The following is a 25473-nucleotide window of genomic DNA, read 5'->3' on the forward strand; positions in this document are numbered from 1 at the left end:
CCAGAAAGCGACTGAGAAACTGGGATATAGAAAGATAATCCCTCACGGGCTATTGATGCAGAATCTTAGATTGCGGGCTTTCCCCACACAGCCTTTATGTTGACTGGGCCAAGTGTCAGAGCATCCACTAGCACATACTTCTGTACCTTGGAATGTGCCGGGGGCAGCGTTGTAAGCATTTTTTAAAATTAGCCTTAAATTAACCTTATTCATAATAAAAAATATTCACAAGAATATAATGTGAAATACCTTTTCATTCCTGGTTCCTAAGGTTGCCTTAGTCGGGGTGGTAGTTAGCATAAGCTCCCACTACCTATAAAGTGCTCCAAATGGTGTGCAACTCTAACAGCCTCTGACAACCAAGTCCATCTCTTGGCCTTCACGTGTGGCTTAGCCACTAGGCCCGGCGGAACTTTTTCTACTGACAAGAGAAGGGGCAAAGGCGGACCACTGGTGCCTCAAAACCAGTTGCTTTGGGCATGTGGGGCTCTTCAGCCTTGGAAGGCAGCCCGCCTTGGAGAAGGAAAACTCTGATTTTAAACCTCAGCTGCCTTGCGGCCATACCCACCCATGGGAAAGGATTCAGGAGTAGACCCCAAGGAAGAAATCCGGAGCCGGGGTCCCTAAGGCAGTTTGATGTTGTTACAACTTCACTCTGGCAACCTCTGTGGCGACACTAGTGCCAAGCTGTATCAGCGCTTGCCCTTCCCTTGGACTACAACAGTGACGTGGAGATGGGGGACCTACTGTATGGGCAACAGCCGGTTCTACAAATCTTCCCAGCCAGGCTTGTGCCCTGGAGAGGACACAGTCTACCAGGGGCACAAACCCATGATCCAGTGGATCGACAGTTGCCTACTACCTTTTCATTCTTACGTTCAGAGACAATGCGTTTAGTGTTAAATTGCATAAAAAGCAATTGCACCATGGCCACTCATGTGGCCCTCCAGGGTGGTACATTAATTGAGAGGCTTCCTCACCCAACATGGTCCCTCCATATCCTATCCCTATTTTCGGTGGACCTTCCTCACTGAGCCTTGCGGTGGCTGCACTAAGCTTCACTGTGTCCCTCAGCACCACTCCTGCAGCCTGCTATGTGCCAGTTGGCAGCATTCCTCCTCGCTGTGCTGACAGACCAGCACATTTTGGCAGATCAAAGGGCATCTTTCATTGAGTCGATGATCTTCCAGCAGCACTTGATTTCTGCCTCTCTGTGTGTCCCCTGGAATAGCCTGTAGATTAGAAGTCCTCTGTTATGCAGGGGCTCAGGGTGAACCATGACACAGGCCCTTGCATCTTTCTCCACACCCTCTTTGCAAACCCACAATCTGCAAAGAGATGAGCGACCATGCGATGCATCTATGCTGATGGTGATTGTGGAGGAGATGCTGTTGCCAATCCGTACTGACTGGGGCCATAAATGAGGAAGTCAAGGACCAGTTACATGGGTAAGTATTGAGACCTAGGTCTTGGAGATTAGTGATTAGTTTCAAGGGAATGATAGTGTCAAAGGCAGAGCTGTAGTCAAAGAAGAGCATCCTGATGCATGCATCTTCATTGTCTAGGTGATCCAGAGCTGAGTGGAGAGCCAATGAAATGGCATCTCCTGTTGATGGAATGGCGGTTGTGATGGTAGGCAAATTAGAGTGGATCCAAATCACTGTCAGGCAGGAGTTGACATGTGTCGTGACCAACCTCTCAAAGCCCTTCATCACAGTGGAATGGTATGTGCTACTGGACAAGCAAAATAAGATGAGTTATATAGGAAATGTAGCAAATGGACACAGAAGTTCCCTGATAGTTCAATGATCATATACTCCAGCAATGTTGGTTGAGAACTAATGGTAGCCAGAACACTAGGGAGAATTCCCTGCTCTTTCTGAACTACTGTTTTCATTTTTTAAAGTTAAGGAGGAGCAAATTCTTGGTTTTAAAGTCCAAAATTGGAAAACAACATCTCTCTCAATATTGCACTCTTTCAGTACTACACTGGAATTCCAGCTGGGATATGTGCTCACGACTGCTGGATGGAATTTCACCATCATTTCAGCCAATCAGGAATTAACAGCCTGTAGTTTTAGATTAAAGCATTGTGTGATGTAATGGGAAAATCTTACTTTGTAGTGCGAAGCTAATTACTTTGATGTGAGTGCTGGTGACATGGCGGTATGGTAGCATAGTAGCTAGCATAACGTTTTACGGTACCAGCAATCTGGGTTCATTTCCCAATGCTGTCTGTAAGGAGTTTGTACGGTTTACCCACCACAGTATGGGTTTCCTCCAGGTGCTCATGTTTCCTCCCAGATTCCAAAGGTGTACCGGTTGTTAAGTTAATTTGTCATTGTAAATTGTCACGTGATTAGGCTAGGGTTAAATTGGGGATTGCTGGGTGACTTGGCTCAAAGGGCTGGAAGGGCCTACTCTGACCTGTATCTCAATAAATAAAAATATAAAATACAAAAAAGAAATGTTCTGCATAGAAAAGGGGGTTGATAATGAATCTATCACATCTTTCCAAGAGGATTGGTTAAATACTTGAAGATAAAACGTTTATTAAACTCTTTAGAAGGAACAGAGAAATCTAGTAATTGTTTAAGTGATATAGGACAGAATTGATAGGCTGAATGGTCTCTTTCTGTATTAGTCTATGACTCTGTGATAAATTATGAAAATCTGACATGTATGGTGCAATCTTGCCATCTACTGGTATAGAAGCTTATGATACAAAGAAGATCCCAGTTCAATGATGTCAGAATTGGCAGACTTAAAACAGGTCATCTGACTTGATTTATAAGTAGGCTTTGTTTCAGTAATTCTTTGATATTCCATGCCAAGAACTCACTGAAATTTATTTGTGATTTCTGCGTTCCGGAGGATATTCTGTCGACACTAAAATGGCCCTACCTCTGCTCTCAATGAAACCAGTTACTTGACTTGCATGCCTTTATGATTTGAACAAATGTTTTCAATTGATCTAAAGCAAAGCCAATATCACCTAAAAGCATTTAGTATTTAAAACCAAGGCAAAATTTGCTCGAGAATTTTACTGAAAAACTTCCATAAATTCAGCAAGCAACAGTTGGAAGCTTCGATCTGTGCATGCTCAAAAAATTCCCTGCAAGTAACTGTGACTCTTATAATTCCCCACAGCATTTCTTGTGTTTGTGTTCCTATTGCCCAACTTCAATTTTAAAGGCAGATTAAAATAAAGATAAAGTAAAAAGGTGGCACCACTGCATGCTGCCACACAGCTTCAGAAATCTAGATTTAATCCTAACGTTTTGGTATCGTGTGTTTGGAGTTTGCACTTTCCCCGTGGGATCACATGTTGTTTGAGTTGTTGCCAGGTGTTCCAGATTTCTCCCAGATCCTGTTGACATGGGGAGAGGTTAACCAACTGCTGGAAGTGGTCCCGAGAGTAGGTGAGCGGCAAAAGAATGTAGTGAGATTAGATTGGAGCAAAGGATTAACAGGGAGGATGGGGTTGTTCTGTGAATTGCTATGCACTCACTGGGCTAAATAGTCTCTGTAAGGAAATATGGGAAAAATATGAGAATATGGAAAAACATTGAAGAGACTACATTCTATAGGCATGAGAGAGAAAATAAGATGCTGGGCTGCTAGGGAATAAGGAGAAAGAATGGTACTGATGAATTTTTGCATCAGAAGTTGTCAGAACTTGACAGACTGATCAGCCTCCTCTCTCTCCTGGTACATAATTTAATGCATTAGCCATTTGTTTTTGGTGATATTTAAACTTGCTTACTAACCCTGCTTTTTGGTACTAGATTGACCCAATTCAAAATGCATGTGAATTGTTCCTGACGAAGAACAACTTTACTTTGATAAGTCTAGTGAAATCGATCCACTATAAGCATGAGAATGTAGGAAACTCTATTCCGGGGATATTCCAATGCCTAGGCAGGGGAGAACGGCGCATTGATGAACGTATATTAACAAGGATGAATCAAATACAAGAGTAGACTTTGTACCCCTGTTCCAGAAAGATAAAAAGATATTGGTCTGCTGTTTAGTAAGGATATAGACAATCTACTGGAAATGCTCATAGGAGCATAGTATGAAAACTGGCTCTTCAGCCTACTAAGTTTATGCTAACCATGAACCATCCATTTACACTAATACTACATAATTTTCATATACTCTCCAAACTCATTGCACTTTCAGATTCTACCATTCTCCTACAAACAACAATTTACAATAACCAATCCATATATCAACCTGTATAGCTTTGGAATATGGAAGAAAACTGGAGCATTGAAGAATAGATCAGAATCAGGTTTATTGTCATAGGCTTGTGACGTGAAATTTGTTAACTTAGCAGCAGCAGTACAATGCAATGCACGATAATATAGAAAGAACAAATAGTTCAATTACAGTAAGCATATATTGAATATAAGAAATGCAAGAAGCACTTAAGAGCAAAATCAAGGGGGCTAATGAGGATTTATTGTATGGAATAATAATAAAGCAGTTTACCAGTGTATACTAGGAGCATTTTACGGTGCCTAATTAATGTATCAGTGGCACTTTTTGGGGATGTGGAAGAAAACTGGAGCTCGCAGAGGAAAATTACACAGTCACATGGTGATCATACAAACTCCACATAGACAACAACATGATTTTGACACCAGTTGCTGGATTTATGAGGCAGCACCTTTATCTGCTGAGTCATTGTGCCACCACTTTTTCTAATGCTTGACAAATCAATAATTGGAATATTGATTAGGATATTTTTAAGCAATAGAACACATCACAGCATTATGTCCCATGCCTTCATCACTATTTACACTACACTTACCATTTACATTGCTGCCATTTTTCTTTCACCTTTCTTTCAGATTCCAGCCTAGTTTTGATTGTTGAAGTGTTGTCTCCCCCAGGTCTTATCTCTGGGTTTTGAATCATCCCTTGGCCTCAAGGGTCTTTGTATGTCTTCTTTGTCACATGCTTTATGTCCTTAATCATTGGTCTGAGATTCTGCTGTGTGCTCAGAAGGAAAGTGTAAACAGATTAGGGTAGATAGAGTTCATCAATGATGTAACGATACAGTGTAAGCCTATTTGCATTAGCCAAAATGTACAATCAGCTTAGTCCATCAGTGGTATCAATAGCAATTTATTATTGATGAAGCCTCAGGGTTCCTAAGTTAAATTCATTTAAACTTAAACATGATTCCACAGTGAAAAATAGGTCATTACATAGTCCTGGTGAAGGATCTCAGCCCCAAATACCAACTGTACTCTTCCATAGGTGCCGCCTGGCCTGCTGAGTTCCTCCAGTATTTATAAAAGTTGCTGGTGAACGCAACAGGCCAGCAGGTGTTGCTTGAAATTCCAGCATCTGCAGATTTCCTCGTGTTTGCGTCCTCCAGCATTTTGTGTGTGTTACTCATTACATAGTTTGTTTTCTCTCTCCTAATTCTGACAAAGACTCTTTGACCTGAAACATTAATTCTAATTTATTTTTCCCACGGATGCTGCCCGACCTGCAGTGTTTAGAGCACTTTTTATTATGATACCGTATATAGTTCCAGTCAGCTGTTTCTATAATTCAAGCAGTTCATTCATTCAGAGAGAAACAAACCAGAGACTTTGGGTCAGTATTGGTCCTGGCACATCACCAGTGATGGATTAACATGATAGTGAGTATCTGTGTGCCCGTGGTTCTAGAAACAAAACAGTAAGCTCCACGATAAACTAACCATGTCAACCTCAAGACATAGGCAATGAATGCATACCTACTGAGAATGGAAGTGTGTGTGTGTGTGTGTGTGTGTGTGTGTGTGTGTGTGTGTGTGTGTGTGTGTAGGTATGGAAGGGAGTTACATACTGAGGGAGGGAGAGTGTGTGGGAGTTGCTGAGAAAGGGAATGTGAGGGAGTTTGTGAAAGAGGGAGTGTGAGGGAGTGACAAAGAGACAGAGTGCAATGAGGTTACCACAGGTAAGGGTGATAATAAGGGAGTGGAGGATAATTAGGGAATATTCAGCACTATGAGGGAGTTATTAAGAGTAAGTGTGTGAAGGAATCACTTGAGGGATGGTGCAAAGGCATGCTTTCTGCTCCTTTCCCTGAACAGCAGCGGAATGATGTGGATGTTGTGTGAGGGTTGGCACATTTGAGTCCTCACTGTTGGAGAGTCATAGAGGGTGGATGCAGGCCCTTCAGCTCAACTGGTCCATGCAGACCAAAATTCCGATCTAAATGAGTTTCATTTCCCCAGAATTGGCCCATATCCCTCTAAACCTTTCTTACGAATGTACCTGCCGAAGCAGATTTTTAAATGTTGTTAATGTACCTGCCTCAACCACTTCCTCTGGCAGCTCATTCCACATCCTGACCACCCTCTGGGTGAAAACGTTGCCCCTCAGGTTCCGATTAAATCTGTGAGATTAAACTGTTGTTTAATCTCCTGTGAGTTCAAACAGATTTAAGATTAGGTCTCTGCAAAAAAAAAAAGAGTTCAAAGATTTCAGGACGCAACCTGGAGCGCGGTTCCCAGGGACGCTCGGAGTCTTTTTCACAGCGGAGTGGATGAACATTGAGTAATTGGCCAGTAGTAGACGTTCCTACAATCTCATCACCATGTTTCATGTGGTGTACTTGCTATCAGCCAGTGGCAAGCCCGGTGTCTGCTGATTTATGACAACTCTGCTGAGGTCAGACTGTTTAATGAAATCTGTGACAATGCATTAATGAGGCTGTTTGTTTCTGGACAAAGTCTGGTTTCTCTTCCTACCCCCCTTATCCGCTCCCCGCCCCGCCCCCCAGGCACACTCCTCCGAACCCTCCCCACACTGCTGCTCCCAGTCCCACACACATCAAACTTCCAGGCCAGCCACAGATTAAAAGCTCAGTAATTTAATAGTGGTTACTGATTGGCTGCCCTGGTGAAAAAAGTGGAGTTAATAATGAAGCTATGAATCTATCAGACATTCCGTCTGGGAAAGTTCTGGGGAAACTCAATCACTTTGACAATCAATCCCGAAGTTCACATTAAAAGGCGTTGACAGGGGTCGGAGCCAGGGCCACTTTCATCTGGGGACAGGACTATACTCAACCTTCTGCCGCAACTCTTTTTTTTATTGAACAGTGTTTCACCTGGTAACAAGAGTCAGTAGTTTCACACGGGAGATCAACTCCCTGAAATAATTATCTTACCCTTCATTCCTTCTTGCTATTTTCTTCTTTCTATAGGTTGATCACATTGACAATACTTCTGTCCTTCACAGGCCCCATAGACACCAGCTCTGCCACTTTCACTCCCCCTCGCAAGTCACATCGACTTCATGGTCATATGCACAAACACCCATAGGCACAGGTGTAATGAAAAACCTGTTTGCGGCAGCAACACAGGCACATATGAGCAGCATTCACAAGAAAAGCAGAAATTAAAAAGAGATCATGCATAATTTTTACAGGAAAGAACGCAATAAAAGAACAAGACAAATTAACAAACAAGAAAGTCGATTTAAGTACAAAGCAGTGTTTCTCAACTGTAGTGATTAGTGTTTTGCCAGTTAGCTCAAGAACTGAACAGTTCTTCAGATGTTAAACTTATTAGGTCTTTCTGATAAGTCTCATTGAAGCTTTTCAATTGGATAGGCCTCATGGGGCATCATCAGCTGCCATTGATACTTGCCCTTTCCTGGAGGAGTAATTGAGATTGAAGAGGTGGTCACACCCAGAGTACAGGCGTCTGACAGCAGATGGGTGACCACCAGGAGAGGTAAGGGGATTAAGAAATCAGTGCAGGGTTCCACTGTGGCCATTTCCCTCAGCAACAAGTATACCTCTTTGGATACTGCTGCGGCGGGGGTGGGGGGGGGGTGTTTGGAGATGACCCATCAGATCATGGCAGCAGCAGCCAGGCTGGTGCCACTGTGGCCAGCTCTCAGTCTTGACAGGGAAGGGTGAAGTCAGGCAGTGCAGTCGTTATAGGGGACTAGATAGTTAGGTGGACAGAAAGGAGATTCTGTGGCCGCAAGAGAGACACCACGATGGTATGTTGCCTGCGGGGTGTTGGTGTCCATGATGTACTGCAGGATATTCTCAAGAGGGGGGAGGAACAGCCAGAAATCGTAGTGCCTATTGGCACCAATGCCATAGACAGAAAGGGGGAAATGGTCCTCCGCAATGAGTATGTAGAGTTAGGAAAGAGGTTGAAAAGATCGTCCTTCAAGGATATAATCTCCTCTGTTCTCTCTGTGCCATGGGCTAGTGCAGGTAGGAATGGGATAATAGCACAGATGAATGAGTGGCTGAGGAGATGGTGCAGGGAGCAGGGTTTCCAGTTCTTGGATCATTGGAACCTTTTCTGAGGAAGGGGTGACCTGTCCAAGAGAGATGGGTTGCACCTGAACAGAGGGGAACCAATATCCTGACCAGGAGGTTTGCTGATGCTACTCAGGAGAATTTAAACTAGTTTTGCAGCAGGCTGGGAACTGGAGACCCGGGTCAATAAGGAAAGGATCGGACCAGAAGGTAGATGTTAGGAGAAGCATTGAAAGGCAAAATCAAAATAACAGGGATAGTCAAAAAGCTAAAAAATCTGACTAAAAAATCACTAAAAATAACATTTTCTGAGGTAAATTGTGTTAAATTATCGCCACAACAAGTGAAAGGCAAGTGATGGCGAGGCAAGCTTTGGGGAAAAAGGTAAAACAGTGCGTGGCAGAATCGTTACAGATGCAGTTCCGATGCATGTACAACTGGTTTGGGAGCGAGGTTGAATTCCTCTGAGTGTTGAAAAGAGAAGTCAGGGCCGGGGCGGAGAAGTTCCAATGCTTGTTCAACTGGCCCGGGTGCGAGATCAGATCACTGTTGGCACCAAAAACAATTAGGGCCCGGGCAGTGGAGATTTGGTGCCCATACAACTGGCCCAGAAGTGAGATTGTGTTACTCTAGCTGCTGAGCTGATTTGAAGAGCTTGAAAGCAGCTTTGGGCTGGGCAGTGAAACCTGGGCCCGGAGCAAGTCGCTGGGTAGCGTAGTCTAGGCCCAGAGCCTTTCACTGCAACCAGTTCCTCGTGGAAGGTACGATACATGGTTTAGACAATTTAATTGCTGGCCTAAATCGGATGAGGGAGTCGATTTTGCTTGCTCTCAGTGATCTTCACTCTTCTCTCCAGGTTACCAGACACTTTTGCTATTCCATTGTTGGGTCAATTCAAATGGTGGCCCAGGTAGACCGAAAAGACAGAAGTTTCTTCTGACTTCTCAACTTTTTTTTCTGTAGTCCTAATGAAGGTCCCAGCCCGAAATGTTGACTGTTAACTCTTTTTCCATAGATGCTGTCTGGTCAGCTGAGTTTCTCCAGCACCTTGTGTGTGTGTTGCTTGGACTTACAGCATCTGCAGATTTTCTCTTGTTTATGTAAAGACAGGGTGTCAGGATCTAGGGTGAGAGCTGATTTTGCTCATTCTCTGCAATTGTCATCTCCATAGCACTGAGACTATGAAGACTACCCTAGCTGCTGTGCGTCATGCCTGCTAATATGATAAGTGGGGCTTTGGGCCTACTCCATGATGCTCTGGGTTTGGATCCGAGGGCTCAGTTTTGGTTTGGAATGCTGCTGTTGCTCACTTCAATTGTTCTCATTTTTTTCTCTTGCGCATCGAGTATTGTTCTTTTATTTTTTTTCTTTAACGGGGTTCTTTCGGGTTTCTTGCTTTGCGGCTACCTGTGAGCAAGCAAGTCTCAGGGTTGCATAATTTATACATTCTTTGAGCTCGCAACTCAGCCTCGTAAAATAATACTGCAAACTGTCTGTGTGAGGAGTGGCGCCCCACACAGCCTTTCGAAATGCGCCTTGTAAGGCATGAAAATGCCCGACGCTGGCCTCTCAGGGCTGAGTCGACGTCATCATCATGATAATAAATGAATCTTGAATCTTGATGGGTTGGATAGTCGAAGTGTGTATATTTTAATGCCAGGAATATTATGGGTAAGGATGATGAATTTAGAGCATGGATCAGTACATGGAACTACAATGTTGTAGCCATTACTGAAACTTGGTTGAGAAAGAGGCAGGAATGGATGATTAATGTATCAGATTTCAGAAGTATTTGAAAAGATAGAGGAGGAGGTAAAAGAGGGGCAGGAGTTGCACTACTAATCAGGGAGAATATCACAGCTGCACTCAGGGGAGACACAACGGGGGGGGGTGGAACTGATGTATAGGAAGAATCAATCACACTGATGGGCCAAATGGCCTAAATTGTTCCATGTTCTATGTTCTATATTCTCACTGAGGCAAAGTGACAGCATCCTCCCCAGAATCCTAATTTACACCTATCTTTGGCCCTCAGTTACTTTATACACCAGTCCTAATCTGATGCCACTTTATTCTCCCAACATCCTATCATCGTTCCCCAGATTCTGACACTCATCTATGCAGCAGGGACAATGTACAGTGATCAATTTCCTTCCACCAGTCTTCACACATTTGGGACATGGAAAGAGACTGAGACACCCACAGAAAGCCTATGCACTTACAAGGAGAATATACAACTCCACAGACAGCACCTGAGTTCACTGTCAAGCCAGCGTCACGGTCACTGGAGGCTGTAAGGCTGCAACTCTACTAACCGTGCTATTGTTGCAGAAATGATTTTAACATCCTATTTTCAGTACTATACTAAAGTCAACAGAGTGTTTTTTCAGCATTGCTCCAAGCTCAGCTTTTCCATTCTTCATCGGCAGATATACAGTAAGTTAAACTATAAACACCATAGTTTACCAGTTCTAACATCAGATACCAAAGGTGCTTTTGAAATTGATTCTCAAGAACTGGAGTCACTGAGCTGAAAGTTCCTGATGAGTTTACTGTAAAAGTTGGCAAATCTCAGGAAATGTTGGATTTGTTTCATATTGGATGGTTGTAGCCAATCTCTGACTGCCTGTGTCTTTGTAGGAGCCATCTTGAGGTTGCCATTCATGCCCAAAAATAAAACAACGGCTACATGAAATTCATATTTCTCCAGCTTGACATGAAGTCCTTGATCCGGAAGCCTCGTTAATATGTCTCTGACGTGAGTGATGTGCTCCTCCATGGACTTCAAGAAGATTAGAGTATCATAAAAGCAGACAAAGGTGTACTTATAGAGAGCATTCTGGAACACCTTGTTTATAAGGGCCTCAAAAACCTCGCACATTTGTGAGGCCAAAGGGCATGACCAGGTACTGTACTCATAATGCCCTGTCAGTGTGTTGAATGCAGCCTTCCACTTGTTGCCCTCCTTTATGCAGACCAGATTGTACGCACTCCACGAGTACAGCTTCGAGAATACTCTTGCCCCTTGGAGAATCCCAAAAGCGATGTCCATGAGTGGAAGTAAGTAATGATTTTTGACCATTATGTGATTCAGCCCTCTATAATCAATGGATGGTCACATCCTGTCCTTCTTCCATATGAAGAAGAAGTCCACACTGGCTGAAAAGCTGAATGAATCCCAGGGCAAAAGCCTCCTTTATATACCCCTACATAGAGCTTCTCTCTTGGCCTGAGAGCGCGTATAACTGACCCCTTGAAGGACAAGTTCCAGGCTGTAGATCTAGTCATAGGGTCGGTGCAGTGGAAGAGTCGAGGCCTTTCCCTTGCTGAAGACCTCTTCCAAATCCTTGTAGACCGAAGGGATTTTGACCAATTTGGGTGCTGCAACTACCCCGAATCTCCACTCCTTAGATAGTTGGTGTGATTCGGTGGACCTCAGCGTCTCCTTCATAGGTTCGCTAGAGTCTTTAGTTGAAACAGAGATCAAATCAGAGTCCATTTCCTTTTCCGTATCCTCAGACAATGGCATTAACACATTACAAATGGCCTTTGTACTCTTGGTAATAGGGTCCAAGGGTCTGTTTAGGACTCTTTCCCTTAGTTGGGTCCTAGCTCAATCCCTTAGGTTTGGCTGCTAGAGTTCAAGAATATCTGGGCACCTCCTCGGCTTGCTCCTGAACTACAAACCCTCTCTCTCTAGTTCCAGCACACTCCCGATTCGACTGGGTCAGGACTCGCACAGTCTTATTGGCTAGAATCGGCTTGTATGCCCATGGAGACAGGACCAGGTCTCCCGAAGGGTCCAGGTTACTCCAAACAAAAATCTCCCTTCTCTCAAGCCAGTAATCAATCCAGTAATGGCAAAAAAGGAGAATGTTGAAGCGGCCTGTTGAGGATATCCCCAAGGATGAATCCATGCACCAAGCTAACCAGGTTTGCACGAGTGTCAGTGGGAGTATTCCTCAGTTTAACACTGGTTTATGGACTGATCACAGCCTCATAGGTAGAACATGGTTGTTAATGACAACAGCTCTGCAGGGGCTTTGGTCACGATAGAGAGGCACAAAGGATTGCAGATGCTTGGATCTCCAGCAGCAAACAATCCGCTGAAGAAACTTATCATGTCAAGCAGCATCTGTGGGAGGAAAGTAATAGATGCAGGGTTTTGACTCGATATCTGGACAATTCTTTCTTCCATGGGTTCCTCCAGCAGATTGTTTGGAACCCCATAGGGTATCCATGTTAAACTTTCTGAATAATTGCAAACTAACAGCTTCTATGCAGAGTAATGGCTATTAATTCAATTTACCTCTTCTATTTTGTGAGGAAATTTGAGATGAGTGGAACCCATTTCTTGACACATTTCCATTGGCAGCCAGGAAATTCCAAGCATGGCATCAATATTAAAGTTGAAGGACTATTTTCAAGTAATTTCAGTGAGACCAATATGAGGTACCAGAAAATTTGTGCAGCTAAGAGAATTGAGCTGCCATGTTTTGCATATCTTACAGTGACCCTGCTGTATTCTGCGCAATTCTGTCTTGCCTGTGTAGGGTGTAGGAAACATGCATTGTCACACATTTTTTGTTTCTCTTAGTTTATAAAACTTTAGCCATCTTGACCATACAAGATTAAATGATCAGAATTGCTACTAAGTTATACCTTAGAAAATAATAAGCTGACAACTACATTGTCCTTAAATCAGGTGTCGGTCTGCTGGGGTGATAGAGGTGAATCATATGGCTCTTGGTTGTTCTTTATCCAACAATTCCTATGCCTCTAAAACAAAAGACTAAAAGACAATCTGTGAAATGGTTTGTATCATAGCACAGGGTTCTCTGATACCCAACAATAATGGTTTTGACTGATTATAAGTAGGTTTTGCTTTCCATTTGTCCTGAGGAGATTGAGGTGAATGAGACTCCTCAACCCCTTCCTCCCATTCTAACCAATTTTTACAGGAGCACATTTGAAAGCAACTTGACAAGCTGCATCACTGTCTGGTACAGGAAGTGCAAGGGATCTGACTCCAAGACCCTACAAGGGACTGAAAGGACTGCTGAGAGGATCATTGGGGTCTCTCTTCCACCCATCTGAGACATTTATCAGGAGCACTGTGTAGGCAGGGCCTTTAGCATTGTCAATGATCCATCCCATCCATCCCAGAATCTCTTTGATCCTCCTACCATCAAGAAAAAGGTACCATAGCTTTAACACAAGGACTGTTAGGATGGGAAACAGGTTTTGAGATTACTGAATTCCCTGCCACCACCTAGTTCTCATTACTTATGAAGCACCAGTAGTGTTATACTGTCGACTTTCTGACTTGTGTTGTAAATGCATCTTATGCTAATGTCAATAATCTGGAATCTTTTTTATCATATGTTAATTTATCTGTGGCAATATTACTTCATGTGTTGTGTGCGAGTTACGTGTACTGTGTTATGCATCTTGGTCTGGAGGAATTTTGTTTTATTTTTAGTATACTTGTAGATGGTTGAATGGCAATAAACTTGAACTTGAACTAGTCTTTATTTGCAAGACCAGCCTTCCAAAGCCTGCCAAAGCCCTTCTCCACAATTCTATATCTCCTCCTGCTGCCAATCCTACCCTCAACAACTCAGTAGCAGTCTTCTTTTTGCTTGATGCTCCATCTTCGAGAGCTTGCTCTTTTGCCCATTCTAATCTGTTATCTCAGTACTGGGTTAAGCTTTTCCATTTTTTCCACTACAGAATTTTTCTTTGAGAAGGTGCTAGTAAGTAACGTGGTGATAGTTTTCCAATAGACCCTTTGATTGAGAGGCTCCTGCATTTTCATGAAGCACTGTTAACAAATCTCTGAGTTAGAGAGGTGTCTGGCACGAAGCGTTGCTATATCAATATGTCTGCTTTCTTGTCCTAGATGATGGATCACAATCTGGAATATCTACCGTCCATTTCTCTCCATAAATGTTGCCTGGCACATTAAGTTTCTCCAGCCTCCATCACAGGCATAAGACTCCTCATCATTGAGGATATCTTCAAAAGATGGTACCTTGAGAAGGCAGCATCCATCATTAAAGCCCGCACCACTTTGGGAATTTTCTCATTATTACCATTATGGAGGATTTTTAAGGAGCCAAAAAATCTCAATATTTCAGAAAGAGTTTCTTTCCCACATTTCAGTATTGTCCATAAACCCATGAACTACCTCGCTCTTCCTCTTTAATACTATTTATTTATTTATTTAAATTTATTGTTTGTTTGCTATTATAGCTTATAGTTATGCCTACACTGTACTGGTGCCTCAGAACAACAAATTCCATGATTAATATCAGTGACAACATATCTGATTCTGATGCTGACTGTGCGTTGATCCAAATCCCAGCATCAACAGTCTTCTGTATCTCCTTTAATAGTCATAGTCATAGTCATAGTCATACTTTATTGATCCCGAGGGAAATTGGTTTTCGTTACAGCTGCACCATAAATAATTAAATAGTAATATGTAAATTATGCCAGGAAATAAGTCCAGGACCAGCCTATTAGCTCAGGGTGTCTGACCCTCCAAGGGAGGAGTTGTAAAGTTTGACGGCCACAGGCAGGAATGACTTCCTATGACGCTCTGTGTTGCATCTCGGTGGGATGAGTCTCTGGCTGAATGTACTCCTGTGCCCACCCAGTACATTATGTAGTGGATGGGAGACATTGTCCAAGATGGCACTTTCTACTTACTTTGTCCAACAGGAATGTTCTGGATTTGGAGACATAGTCAGAGAAGTTGTTACAGTAGATTATGGAAATGATCTGTATTATAACTGCTATGAACCAATGAAGGAGAATTAAAGGCTTCAGAAGTGACTAGGGTGACAATCTGATTCTGATCAAGTGACTACTTTGCCCTGGATTGTGCAGAGGTAGTGAGGCGTAGCATGGTAACAGGCCGTTTGGTCTAAATCATCCATGTCAACTAGAGAGTACCCTTTCATATTAATCCTATCTCCCAGCACTTCCTCCATAGACTTAGACTAAAACTTCGACAAGCTTCTATAGATGTGTGGTGGAGAGCATATTGACAGACTGCACCACACCCTGGTATGGAAACACCACTGTCCTTGAATGGAAAATCCTACAAAAAATAGTGGATACGGCCCAATCCATCACGGGTAAAGCCCTCCCCACCATTGAAGATATCTACAAAGGTTTCAAAGGTACATTTAATGTCAGAGAAATGTATACAATGTACATCCTGAAATGCTTTTTGTTCGCAACCATCCACAAAAACAGAGGAGTGCCCCCAAAGAATGAATGACAGTTAAATGTTAGAACCCCAAAGCCCCCTCACCTCCCCCGCTTTGATGCGTAAGTAGCAACAAAGCAACGATCCCCCCCCACCAGCAAAAAAAAGCATCGGCACCCACCACCAAGCACTCCAGCATGCAGCAAGGTAACAGCAAAGACACAGACTTGCAGTACCCCAAAAACTAGTTGTTCACCCGGTCGTTTGATATACCATAGGCTCTCTCTCTCCTTAATAAGGGAGAAACAGATGTCTCCGTTTCACAGCGAGAGGGGAGACATAACAAACAACTCGCTGATTTACGATGTTAAAAGTCCATTGCGTCTCTTTTTTCTGAGCTCTGTGCCCAAAGATCTCAAGTCTCTGGGCACACAGCCAAAGATCTACTGTCTCCCATGATGCACCAGTTTCCTGCTGGGACACCGACCTTCGGTCCACCCATCTCCAGAGCCACGCGATCCCGGAACTCCGAAGGCGAGCTAATATCTTAGGCCGCATCTTTGGCCAGTCATGAAACTCCGAGAGCGAGTCCCATTCCCGTAAAGAACCAAAGTCAGCGTGTAATTCCAGGTCAGGGTCTTCAGAAGAACCCTGAAAAGGAAAAACAGAGATGTTAAAGATGGAAATAGAGTTGTCTCCAAAGATGCAACCAAAGGAGTTGCCGTTAGACACCATTGTCTCCTCCTAAGCTCCTAATATACAGAGTATTGTTGCAGGAAAGCAGCATCTACCATCAGGGATTCCCACAGCCTAGGTACATGACTATCAGTGCTCACACCACCAGGTTCAGGAACAGTTATTATCCCTCAACCATCAGGCTCTTGAACCAAAGGGGATAACCTCATTCAACTTCACTTGCCCCATCATTGAAATGTTCCCACAACCTACGGATTCACTTTCAAGGACTCTTTATCTCATGCTTTTGATATTAATTGTTATTTTATTTATTATTATTTTATTATTTTCTTTTTGTATTTGCACAGTTTGTCTTTTGTGCTAACGGTGGTGTAGTGGCATCAGCACCAGATTTCGACGCGAGTGGTCACGGGTTCGAATCCAGCCAGCTCCTCATACACTTTCCATCCATGATGGGTTGAATGTCAAACTGGCAACTCTTCCTTGTAAAAAACAGACAAAATCCTAAAGAAAGAGCAAGGTTGCCACCGATGTGCCACAAGGTGTGGAGAGGAATAACAATTGTCTTTTGCACACTGGTTGCTGCAGCCCAGTCGGTACGGTCTTTCATTGATTCTATTATGGTTATTGGATTTATTGAATATTCCTTGCAAGAAGATGAATCTCATGGTTATACATGGTGATATTTATGTGCTTCGATAATAAATTTACTTTGAAATCTGAACTTTTGGTTTTTAGTGTTAGACACGATTTAAATACTCAATGATTAACCACTCTCTCCGACAGAGTATTCCATATTCTGCAGTTTACGTTCCTCCATACTTGGTATAATATTAATTCTTCCCTTTCTTTATTGATTTTTTTTACCTTATTTTGCTGAATTTTGAAAACACTCTGAAGCTTACTGATTGTCTTTTTCCCTGACAAGAGATGTCTTTATACCAACATTATTATCTAGAGTGTTGAAAAGTCACTGAACAGCACTAATATAATTTAGTTGGTTTCTTAGCTATAAGTTAACATTTTGGTTTACCAACCCAGCTACAAGATACTCTTGGAATTGATACCCTATGTTGTAATTACTAATTTTCCTGTCTATACAGTATGTATTTTAAACAGCAAGAATGGAGACTTCAGGAATTACTGAATGACCATAATTCAGTTATTTGAGTAAAAGATGTATGTTAATGCTCCAGCTTTATTGTTTCGACTAAACTGCTGCAATCTACCATCATTCATTGTGGGACAATTCTTCAGTCCCAATCTTCCTTTTAGAACATCGAACAGTACAGCACAGGACAAACCCGTTAGTCCATGACGTCATGATAGCCCGTTAACCTATTCCAAGATCAATCTAACCCTTCCCTCCCAATCCATTTTTCTTTCATCTGTGACCCGGACAGTTTCCTAAATGTCCCTAATGTATCTGCCTCTACAACCACCCATGGCAGCATGTTTCACACACCTATCACTCTCGGTGTGAAAAAACCTACCTCTGACATCCCCCATTATTCTTTCCTCCAAACCTCTTAAAGTTATGCTCCCTTGTACAAGCCATTTCCACCAGGTTTAGAGGTGGCACCCCATCCATCTGCATTCCAGCCCAGTAGCAACAGCACTTCTTGCTGGCTGCATCTAGTAGCCATTTACCCCAGGCCGACCAGTGATCCCTGGTGCTAGGGTATCACTGCGTTAAGGCAGAATTCTGACTTGAAGGCATTCAGTCAAAATACTGCAGGTGATAGCTTCATGCTATTGGCCCCTCAGCCAAGCACATACACAGCATTTTCTGTGTGACTCTAGCTATGCTTCTATCACCAAGTCACCTCTCATCCTCCTTCTCTCCGAAGAGGAATGCCCTAGTTCGCTCAATCTTTTCTCATAAGACATACGTTCTCTGGGCAGCAGCCAGATAAATCTCCTCAGCACCCCCTCTAAAACTTATATATCCTTTCTATAATGAGGCATATGCATACTGTATTAGTTGAATAATAGTCCACCAGTGTTCATTACTGAATGAGCAGTTCTCTCGATCTTTAGTCTGATGCATTGATTGAGGGGTTGCTAACCTGTCTGCATGTACTGCTGCTTCACTAAGTCGACAATTCACTTTTGGCAGAATACCAGGTTGGCACTGACTAGATGGACTGAAGGAGCTATTTTTGTGCTGTGGTATTCTATGGTTCTATAACAGGTTGTATGCAGCGAGAACGCTTCTCCTGACTGAAGAGTCTGGGACCAGCGGGCACAGACTCAGAATAAGGGATAGGCCAGATAGGATTGAGGGGAGGTGTCACAAGTGCAGAGCACGGGTGGACCCAAATGCAAGACACAAACACGTTTTGTAGTGTTAACAAGAATAGAGTTTATTAATCGTTACTAGGAAAGCAGGGAAGCAAGGATAGTTCAGAGGGAGATCAAGGAGTGAGCAAAACAGAAGCAGGAATAAATGTGGCTAGACTCGGACTAGGACTTGGAACTTGGAACATGGAACTCGGGACCCGGACATGGAATTCGGAACTTGGAACTCGGGACCCGCACTTGGAACTCAGAACGCCAGAGCCTGGACTTGGAACTTGGAACACCAGAGACTGGACTTAGAACTCGGAACTTGGAACTCGGAACACCAGAGCTTGGACTTGGAACTTGGAACACCAGAGCCTGGACTTGGGACTCAGAACTTGGAACTCGGAACACCAGAGTCTGGACTTGGAACTTGGAACACCAGAGCCTGGACTTGGAACTCGGAACACCAGAGCCTGAACTTGGAACTTGGAACACCAGAGCCTGGACCTTTCGTAGACACAGGGCACAGAACACTGAGCCAGGACTCTGCTTGGACACAGGACATAGAACACTGAGCCAGGGCTCCTCCTTGGGTACAGGACATGGAGCCGGGACTCTTCTTTAGACACAGGACATGGAACACTGAGCCAGGGCTCCTCCTTGGATACAGGACATGGAGCCGGGTCTCTTCTTTAGACTCAGGACATGGAACACTGAGCCAGGGCTCCTCCTTGGATACAGGGCACAGAGTCGGCTCTCTTCTTTAGACTTAGGACACGGAACACTGAGCCGGGACTCTGCTTGGACACAGGACATAGAGCCGGTACTCTTCTTTTAGCCACAGGACTCAGAACACTGAGAGACAGGATTTCCCAACTCAGAGTTGTGGTGCACGGCCGGACCTACTCAGTGGAGACGAGAACACGAAGAGACAGTTCCCCACTTAAGGTAACGGCAAATGTCTGGATCTACCCAGCGGAGACAAGGACACGAGGAGACAGTTCCTAACTCAGAGTAGCGACAAAACAGCCAGACCTACTCAGTGGAGATGAGGACACGAAGAGACAGTTGACAGTTAAGACCTTGACACGAAATGGCTCCAAGTAGTGGCAACCCCTTGACGTGGCCCAGGAACTACAAACAGTGGCTCTAGTCTCACTCCGGCGGGTTAACTTGATGGACCCGCTCTGGCGAGGTAGCTTAGCGGCTCGATCAGGCAAGGTAACTTAACAGGCTGGCTCCAGTGAGGAGGGGCGACTTACTGGCACTCGCTTAGGGGAGAAGACTTGAGTAGCTCCGGCGATGTAACTCGGCTCGTTCCGGCAGGGTGACTTGCTCACACTTGCTTCGGTGACGTCCGATGACGATCTAGCGCCGAGTAGCTGTAAGCCCAACACTAAATGCTGCTCGTCCAGCTGAGACTCAAGTGCCTTTAATTACAGAGCCCAAGAAACACAGGGAAACAATGAATTAAGGAAAACAAGGAGTCAACGGTCCTGACCGTGACATAAAGTAAATTTAAAGGGAACCAGGGAATAACTGATCAGGACTTTGACAGGAGGAGAAATTACTTCATTCAGAAACTGAGATCCTCTTCCCTGGATTGCTGTGGAAACTTAGCTGTTGAGTTTGTTCAAAACAGAGAATGATGAATTTCTGGATATAAGGTGACTAAGGGATACGAGGATCATACTGGGTAATGAAAATGAGGTAGAAGATCAGCCAGGGTCTTGATGAATGGTGGAGATGGCTCTATGGGTTAGTCCTGCTCCTAATTCTTACATTTATGTTCTTTGACCTGCTTTTTTTTATCACAGTATTTATGCTTCTTGCCTGATCAAATTTCTGGCTAATGATGACCTTCATGATATTGATGTCAAGGCATCTGAAAATGGTGGAGGTTTGAATATCACAGAGAAGTGGTCAGACTATCCTTTGTTGTAGATAATGAATGCCTCCCACTTTTAGGTCAGGGATTTTACTTCTCACATCACAACCTGAGAGAGAATTATACTCAGGACTCACCACATGGAGCTAAGCAGAAGCTGTGAATGGAACTGCAGTTATCAACAAACATCCCTACTTTGACACTTGCATAGAAGCATAGAAAACAGCAACACAGAGAGGAAACCATTCATTCTATTATGCTTGTGTCAGTCAAAAAATTGATCTATTTGGGTTACTCCAACTTCATCATTTGAATTGTGTTCAGCATTTCTGGCCACCAAGTTTTTAACCAATGAGCACAAAAATCCCACTAAGATTTTGCTGTAGATGAATTCTTTATCTCCTTTTATCCTCCCATCACTTACAAGACATTTTATTCCCTCTGGTTGTTGATATCCCAGCAAAAAAAAATTAATTCCTTCCTATTCTCTCATTATCTATAACAGATCAATTATGTCTCTGCTTATTCCCCATTATTGCAGCTTAGTCAGTAACTCATCCTAAGCAAAAGTTTCTAGCTCTGACTACATATTTGCAAATCAGTCTGCAATATCTGCAGAGCTATCACATTGTGTCTGCAGTGCAATAGGTAGGATTCCACGTGGAGCTGTGGCTTAATGATTGTTCCATACAGTTTAAATACTATCACCCTGCTCATTCCTAAGCCAGCAAAGCCATCCATCCTGAATACATCCTCACACTTTATCTATCTACTCTGGACATTCAGGAATCTGTGGACATACAGTCTCTGTCCCTACAGCAGAAAACATTATCATGTATTATCCCTTTCCCAGTTCTGATGAAGCATTATCTCTGCTTCACTTCCCAAATGTACTGCCTGATTGGCTGAGTATTTCAGCATTTTCTGGTTTTATCTCTGTTCCTTCACACAACTTAGTGTCTTATCATTTATTGTGAACTCTCTTGCCTTATTTGAACTCCCAAACACATTGTCTCATACTCCTCCAGATAAATTGCATTGCCACCTTCATATGCCTACCTAACTGTCCATTGAAGGTCTCCAAGAACTTGTTTCCCCGTTATCAACCACTTTGCCAATTTTTGTATCAAAAGCAAACCTTTTAAATTCAAGTCTTTAATGTATACAAAAAAGATGCCCAGTCCAAATTCGGCGTACCTCACTGATGGTGCCTTCCAGTTATTAGAATTCCCATCCACCATTACCCTTTATACACTTCCAATGATTCAATTTTTAATCCAACTTTCTAGTTTCCCTTGATCCATAGACTTTTAACATCTCAACTAATCTACTCCTAGGAAATAACAAACACCCTGCTGAAGACCATGTCCACCATCAAATATATGACCCACATCAGCCTTTCCTGATACACCTTCTAAAACGTCAGTTAACTGTATAAAACAGAGGGTAGATGACAATTCTATGTAGAGTCCTACTCAACTACACTGTGGAAAGGACACAGTTGCACTGCAGAGAGTGCAGAGAGATTTACAAAGAAGTAATTAGAGCTGTAAAATTTTACTTATGATGAGATACTGGCCAGACAGCAACAAAAAAGACTGAGGGAAGATTTAATTGAGTTGTATACATAATGAGGGTTGAACAGGTTAATTGGATACAACTTCTCTTAACAAGCCTATGCTGACAGTCCTTGATTAAATCTATTCCTCTACAAATGTTTTCTGTTGTCTCCTAGAATTTGTTTCCATTGGTTTCATACAGATGTTGGACTAGCTGGTCTGAAGCTATTTGAAACATCCCTTCTACCTTTTCAATCAATGGTACCCAATTAGTCATCTTGCAATGCTCTCATACCCAGAGAGGATAGGAAATGGTAGATTCTACCTTCTTTAAGACCTTGCTTCTTTGAAATCATTTGGGCACATTAAATCCGGGCCATATAACTGTACTTTCTTTTAAAAAATTCCAGTCTATTCTGTCTAAAAATTGGATTGCTTAGCACTGAAAAAATTAAGAATCCAATTTTGACTCAATCAGGCATATATCACATTACTAGTCGTTCAAGAACAAAATCCCACCAATCACAAAACTGAAGGCATTTCCAGTCACAGTTCGTTAAGTGTGTTGACCTTCTTCCAAAATCAGCTGACCACTTAATGATGTCACTTTCCATATAAATATGTAAAATTGGTTTATTATTGTCACATGTACAGTGAAAAACTTTGTCTTGTACACCATTCATCTGGATCATTTCATTATATTAGTGCATTGAGGTGGTACGAGGGGAAAAGAAATAACAGAATGCAAAATGAAATGTTACAATTACAGAGAAAGTTAAGTGCAGGCAGTCAATAAGGTTTAAGGCTAATATATCAATTTCTGCAAATTTCTGAAAAGCAGGAACACTTGAACTAGTAGCATATTATACTGGATTTATATTCATTACCGCATAAAGGGATTCCCTGATAACATCAGGATGCCTAAGAAAATTAATCTCACGGTTATATACAGTGACATACCGTCACTATAAATTGATAATAAATTTACTTGAACTTCGAATTTTTGAATTAACTGGATGGTTTCAGAATTATCTACAGACTGTTTAAACATCTTCCGTGCTTCACAAACTGCACCTAGCAGGAAGTATTTCTCCAGGATTAAGCTGTAAAGATGTTCAGACCGTGGTTCCTCAGAAGCGACACTGACTGTAGAACTCCAGTTCTGGTGGTATCATTAGTCATGACTGATCTCTCAGGGTACATCAGGAACATTGGGGCTGGAGGCACAGACCCTTGGCAAAGAACACATCTCCAGAAAGTTTCTACATTTTACCTGGACCCCTCTGATGAATAATCTGTTCAACCGTCTAGGTTTTGCGATGCAGTCATCAATGACCTAGATGACTTTCTGCGTAATGCTCTTCAGCCACGCTCTGTGTCTGGCTCGTGCTGTCTGTTGAGGTGAGTGTCATATTGACCTCAACCATCCTCATCAGAGCATCTTTCCAAGCACTGTCTCCTCTCCCAATCTGCTCCTCACCACTCTGTCAGAGACATCAGTCAGACACTGTATTTTCCAAGAAATAAATTATTTGAACTTTTATTTCAGTGAAAAGTAGGCTGGCATTCACAGCACAATCTTGCAAGCACTATGGGCTCTCCATAACTAAAGAGCCCCATCCTGTGCCCATCAAGCTCTCGTTAAAATTGGTGCGCGCTCTCTCTCTCCCTCTCCCACCCACCCCCACCCCCCATCTATCTATCTATTTATCCATCTCTATATGTTTACATTCCCTCTTTTCGGTGGCTGTCGCTGCCTGGGAGGATGATCCTAGGGAGTTCTGCATCCCTTAGTGCTCCCATTAGTCCTTGCTGTTCAACTGCTCCAGCTGACTGTAGGCTCTTGGTTGGCCTGTGATTTCATTTAAGTATACAACTGGATAGCCTCACAAATCAGTTTACGATTTGTGAACTGTCCAGGTAATAAACAGTACTCAGGAAGGTAACCATAAAATATCTTGGTGGAAATTTGTCCAGCACCTCAGGGAGAACCTATCTGTACAAGCAACACAGATCAAAGTTGCTGGTGAACGCAGCAGGCCAGGCAGCATCTCTAGGAAGAGGTGCAGTCGACGTTTCAGGCCGAGACCCTTCGTCAGGACTAACTGAAGGAAGAGTGAGTAAGGGATTTGAAAGTTGGAGGGGGAGGGGGAGATCCAAAATGATAGGAGAAGACAGGAGGGGGAGGGATGGAGCCAAGAGCTGGACAGGTGATTGGCAAAAGGGGATACGAGAGGATCATGGGACAGGAGGTCCGGGAAGAAAGACAAGGGGGGGGACCCAGGGGATGGGCAAGAGGTATATTCAGAGGGACAGAGGGAGAAAAAGGAGAGTGAGAGATAGAATGTGTGCATAAAAATAAGTAACAGATGGGGTACGAGGGGGAGGTGGGGCCTAGTGGAAGTTAGAGAAGTCGATGTTCATGCCATCAGGTTGGAGGCTACCCAGATGGAATATAAGGTGTTGTTCCTCCAACCTGAGTGTGGCTTCATCTTTACAGTAGAGGAGGCCGTGGATAGACATGTCAGAATGGGAATGGGATGTGGAATTAAAATGTGTGGCCACTGGGAGATCCTGCTTTCTCTGGCGAACAGAGCGTAGCTGTTCAGCAAAGCGGTCTCCCAGTCTGCGTCTGGTCTCGCCAATATATAAAAGGCCACTTCGGAGCACCGGACGCAGTATATCACCCCAGTCGACTCACAGGTGAAGTGTTGCCTCACCTGGAAGGACTGTTTGGGGCCCTGAATGGTGGTAAGGGAGGAAGCGTAAGGGCATGTGTAGCACTTGTTCCGCTTACACGGATAAATGCCAGGACGGAGATCAGTGGGGAGGGATGGCGGGGGACGAATGGACAAGGGAGTTGTGCAGGGAGCGATCCCTGCGGAATGTAGAGAGAGGGGGGGAGGGAAAGATGTGCTTAGTGGTGGGATCCCGCTGGAGGTGGCGGAAGTTACGGAGAATAATATGTTGGACCCGGAGGCTGGTGGGGTGGTAGGTGAGGACCAGGGGAACCCTATTCCTAGTGGGGTGGCAGGAGGATGGAGTGAGAGCAGATGTACGTGAAATGGGGGAGATGCGTTTAAGAGCAGAGTTGATAGTGGAGGAAGGGAAGCCCCTTTCTTTAAAAAAGGAAGACATCTCCCTCATCCTAGAATAAAAAGCCTCATCCTGAGAGCAGATGCGGCGGACACGGAGGAATTGCGAGAAGGGGATGGCGTTTTTGCAAGAGACAGGGTGAGAAGAGGAATAGTCCAGATAGCTGTCAGAGTCGGTAGGCTTATAGTAGACATCAGTGGATAAGCTGTCTCCAGAGACAGAGACAGAAAGATCTAGAAAGGGGAGGGAGGTGTCGGAAATGGACCAGGTAAACTCGAGGGCAGGGTGAAAGTTGGAGGCAAAGTTAATAAAGTCAACGAGTTCTGCATGCGTGCAGGAAGCAGCGCCAATGCAGTCGTCGATGTAGCGAAGGAAAAGTGGGGGACAGATACCAGAATAGGCATGGAACATAGATCATTCCACAAACCCAACAAAAA

General features: G+C 43.5%; 1 long non-coding RNA gene across 2 annotated transcripts in view; it reads left to right on the forward strand.

Annotated features, from left to right (window-relative positions):
* Positions 1–16856, forward strand: part of LOC140211823 (uncharacterized) — a 75297-nt gene extending 58441 nt beyond the window's left edge. For both annotated transcript variants that reach the window (XR_011889597.1, XR_011889598.1), the window contains exon 3: positions 16555–16856. This is a non-coding gene — a long non-coding RNA (uncharacterized lncRNA). The remainder of the gene's footprint in view (positions 1–16554) is intronic.
* The last annotated feature ends 8617 nt before the right edge of the window (positions 16857–25473 follow it).

Source organism: Mobula birostris, chromosome 18, assembly GCF_030028105.1.
Source record: "Mobula birostris isolate sMobBir1 chromosome 18, sMobBir1.hap1, whole genome shotgun sequence".
In the NCBI taxonomy this organism is placed as follows: domain Eukaryota; kingdom Metazoa; phylum Chordata; class Chondrichthyes; order Myliobatiformes; family Myliobatidae; genus Mobula; species Mobula birostris.